Source organism: Labrus bergylta, chromosome 17 (assembly GCF_963930695.1).
Source record: "Labrus bergylta chromosome 17, fLabBer1.1, whole genome shotgun sequence".
Classification (NCBI taxonomy): domain Eukaryota; kingdom Metazoa; phylum Chordata; class Actinopteri; order Labriformes; family Labridae; genus Labrus; species Labrus bergylta.
In genome coordinates this window covers 25838806-25843224 of record NC_089211.1, presented here as the reverse complement: position 1 = coordinate 25843224, position 4419 = coordinate 25838806, and the positions used below count along the sequence as shown (strand labels likewise).

The following is a 4419-nucleotide window of genomic DNA, read 5'->3' as shown; positions in this document are numbered from 1 at the left end:
CTTTTGATGTCTTGTGTGAAGCACTTTGAATTGCCTTGTTGTTGAAATGTTATATAAATAAACTTGCCTTGCCTAAATACGCACAAATAGATAAAACTTAACTTCTTGTCAGGGAGACGCACACGAGGATGCAAACAATACCACTCTGGAAACTTGTAACCAGTCTATACATCTAACTTGGTCCAGGAGAAAGGCCAGAAAGAACGATTCTACTGAGAAGCCATTATAAAAGAGGGAGGAGCTAACGCTAAACACAATATAACTGGAGACTGCTATGATGGATTGCTCCTGGACCAATGAGCACTAAGCACTAATAAAACACAGAATTAAAGGGAAAGCAACACAAAATGTGATACCCAAAGACAGTTTTCTACTCTTGGTCTTTTTTCTCCAGTTTAACAGACATGAACCCTCTTTTGTGTTTTCCTGCAGGAAGCAGCCATGGCCAAACTCGCCGCGTCAGAAGCCGCCACATTCTGCTCTCATCAGGTAAGAAGAATCGACCACGCAGACGGTTAAGCGTGCAGAAAGAGACGGGACGTTTTTAACTTTTGGTGTGTTTTGCACTTTTCCATCAGGCGATCCAGGTTCTGGGTGGGATGGGCTACGTGTCAGACATGCCCGCTGAGAGGCACTACCGCGACGCTCGCATCACAGAGATCTACGAGGGCACGAGTGAGATCCAGAGGCTGGTGATCGCCGGCCAGATCCTGAAGGAATACCAAGCATAGACGCCGCACGCCACAATATGGACGAGTAATAATCACGCACACTGGGACATCACCTCATTCATTCAGATTTCAAAGGAGCCGCGTTGATCGGGTGAGACCTCATTTGAGTTTCACGTGATTGTGCGTGCCCGTTACCTCCGCCGTCTCGTGTGTCGGTGGACTACAGGAGAGTCCACTTACTGTTTGGAAAAGAGCGCCGGTGACTTCAACAGCGCCTTCCTGAAAAGTTGAGTGATTTTCAATTTGACGGATGGAGCGGGTGGAGCGCTCAGAAAAAAGACGCTGGCGTTTGATTTTTCTCAAGGCGGCTGCTTTCTCCTGAGAACGATCTCAGACGCTGGCGCTCAGAAAAAAAAAAACACCAGGTGGACACGGGGCCTTCGATGTCATTTTATAACACATCTCTGCAAAGAACTTTAAAAAGCAACTCATAAAAACGTCCCCTGTCGACCTTATTTTACTGACTGACATGTTGAGTAATTTGTGAATGTGAAGAGCTGCAGATTAAAGCATCACTTTCCCGTTGTGGTTATATCCATAACTTTAGAGCGCTCGCCTTTTAAATAAAACACATAGAAATGTTGTGGTTTGTAAAAGACGAAACAGAAGCTGTGTGGTTGACCTTAAAGGAAGAATGTGCAACTTTTTTTGATCCAGTAGATGTCGCCCATGAGCTCCAGAATTAAACCAAAGCAAACTGCTGTTAGGCCACGCCTCCTCCAGAGACACACCTCCAACCCCCCCGTCCCCTCACGCTCACAGGAAGGAGTTGTTGATTAAGAACGCACCATAATTAAAATGGTCCTTATCTCGAGCTGCAGTCACCTGTGTCCTGCATTGTTGTGTTAGCATGCTAATGTTAGCGCTCTTTAGTTAGCACGTAGCTTCACATTTTGTGTAAACTGACACAGAATGAGCGTGATGTAAAAACTCTTACTAACATCCAAATAATCAGTGAGTATGTTCTTCTTCTTCTCTCTAGTTCTTGACTAAAACAGCTTTTATACACAAGGGGAGGAGCCGGCCGTCCCGTCCATGTAAACACGGCTCTGACAACAACACAGCCAGCGGGACTCGAGCTTCTCCCTCATTGTAGACAGTCAGGACTCAGAGACACATTCACACAGGACAGACTTTATGATTTATTTATGTGGAACATGTCGATCATTCTTCCTTTAAAGGTGCTAACGATGTTCAGGTTATCTGCAGTTTGTGAACGCCACTTTTTCTCCAATATTACCTGTCAAACATTACAGAAAAAAGTTCCTCCAGGTGTCGCCTTTTCAGTGATAAACATCCAAAATGTAGATTGTAAAAGACGAGACGGACGCTCCAGGCTCGACCTTTAAGGTGCTCAAAAGTTCTGATAATGTGGAGAAGAAAAGCTTGTGTACTGACCCTTTAAGATCCAGTCTGCCTACATGAGGAAAAACACCTTCTTTTTTTTCTTGCATTTTGCAGTTTGGCCAGCAGAGGGCGACGGTATGCTTTCATGTGTTGACCTACTTTTTCCTGCCTCACAGGTTCATGAATGAGTGGAAATAAAAGCCAGAATGTGCAGATGAAATAAAAAAAACCTCCTTCAATCTGGAAGTGAACAAACATGTGATCACTTTATGAAACGGTTTGAAACACTTCACGTCTGTTTTCTTTGTTTTTCATCTCAGACTTCTTGTGCCTCGGTAACGTGTACATATTTTACTGTAATTTATAGTGTGATGATTAAAACATAATTACAGCTCAGAGGAGTGATGGATTTTATTTTAACATTTAGAATTTAAAGAGGTGAAAGAAGATGTTGGACTGAAGTTAAAGGTCCAATCAGTGACCGCCCCCTCCCCTCTGTGCTCCCTCTAAAGCCACGCCCCCTCACTTACATACACGAGCGCCGTCCCTCCAGAAGTGGACCTCAGCTCATCTCTGTCATTGTGTAGAAACTACGTCGTCTCATGTCTCATTCAGCGGTCAGTAAACTCACAGTTTAAACTCCTAAAGTCATCGGTGACGCTCTTTGAGTGTGAGCTAGAGCACGCAAGAGGTAGAGAGCGAGCAGGGAGACAGGGAGGCGTCTGATTGGTTCATCAGATTGGTACCTCGTGGCAGACATTGGTGGAAGTTTTTACAGACTTACAAACTGATACAGATGATGGATTTACTTTGTTCCTTTTTCAGAGAACATGAGTTATTAATCTCTGTCAGGACCTAAAGACAATTTACACCAGAATCTGAAGAAGTGAATCTGGAGGAAATGACCAACCCTGTCTTTAAATAACGTCTTAATGTTAAATAAACCTTAAAGGTGGAGTCAGGAGCATCACGTTCTATAATTTAATCTTTGAACACATCAAGTCAATTTTCCCCTTCAGGACTTTTTCTTCTTCCTGTCCGACCTGACGGACGAGTCGGAGACGACACCGATCGTCTTGATCTGAAACTTTCAGACGTCACAGCTTTAGACTGGAGTTAAAGAAACACCTGAATGAATCAGAATAACTTTATAATTACTGACAGAGACAAACTCCTCCTCTCAGGAGAGACACTCCTCCATGATGACATTTACAAGATCAATAAAACACAACAGCAGATAGAAAGAGGGATTCAGATCAAGTGTAGAAGCTTTACTGATCCCGAGGGAAATTCAAAGTATCCAGTATCAGGTTACAAAGACGTACATGACATGAAACATTTGTGACAAATTAACCACAAAACAGACGCCCCCCCCCATACATATATATTAACCTGAAAAAAAGATTTAAAGAATCCCCCTAGATGAAACAAACTTAAACTGTGCAATTAAAAAAAGAAAGAAAGTCGTAGCGACTATATGACATATGAATGAAATGATAAAAAGATTAAGTGATAATAAAAGAAAAAGTAAACATATAAAGTAAATTATAAATTGATTAAATGATAATAAAAGAAAAAGAACATATACGATAAAAACAAATTCAACAATTGCATAACTCTTTCTGATCTCTCAACAACTGTGGAGTGATTTCAGATCACCGTGTGCAGATTATAATCTCTCCCTGCAGGGTAATAACTCCAGCACACAGAGATACAGACGATGATGCCTTCAGGGACTCCTCAGAGTTCAAGTGAAAAAGAGACGACAGTTAACCAGTTAACACGCTGAGCAGATTATATTTAAAGACACTCCAACAAACCGACCAATCAGGATCGAGATTTTACCTGCTGTCGAATTATACACAAAGTTATAATGAACAAAATCACCATGACAACGCAGTCAAAACAATTATAAAATAAACAAAGACGAAGATTCAGAACTTCATCATTATCATCATCATCATCACATCTTCATCATCATCATCATCATCATCATCATCATCACATCTTCATCATCATCATCATCATCACATCATCATCATCATCATCATCATCATCATCATCACATCTTCATCATCATCATCACATCATTATCACATCTTCATCATCATCATCATCATCATCACATCTTCATCATCATCATCATCATCATCATCATCACATCTTCATCATGATCACATCATCATCATCACATCATCATCTTCATCATCATCACATCTTCATCATCATCATCATCACATCATCATCATCATCACATCACATCATCATCATCACATCATCATCATCATCACATCACATCATCATCACATCATCATCTTCATCATCATCACATCTTCATCAT

The 4419-nt window shown here is 41.3% G+C and overlaps 1 protein-coding gene and 2 long non-coding RNA genes across 3 annotated transcripts in view; 1 reads left to right on the top strand and 2 right to left on the bottom strand.

The window, feature by feature from the left end:
- Window positions 1-430: 430 nt before the first annotated feature.
- LOC136183152 (uncharacterized) lies at window positions 431-1168 on the top strand. The gene is made up of 2 exons (XR_010668966.1): window positions 431-489; window positions 579-1168. It is a non-coding gene; the product is annotated as an uncharacterized lncRNA (long non-coding RNA).
- Window positions 1169-1849: 681 nt separating this feature from the next.
- Window positions 1850-4419, bottom strand: part of LOC136183153 (uncharacterized) — a 17773-nt gene continuing 15203 nt past the window's right edge. The window contains exon 2 of the long non-coding RNA XR_010668967.1: window positions 1850-1971. This is a non-coding gene — a long non-coding RNA (uncharacterized lncRNA). The remainder of the gene's footprint in view (window positions 1972-4419) is intronic.
- Window positions 3212-4419, bottom strand: part of LOC110005699 (nuclear factor 7, ovary-like) — a 5048-nt gene continuing 3840 nt past the window's right edge. The window contains exon 2 of the mRNA XM_065965278.1: window positions 3212-4419. This exon is cut by the window's right edge and continues 2238 nt beyond it. The gene's annotated coding sequence lies outside the window, so the exon portion shown is untranslated.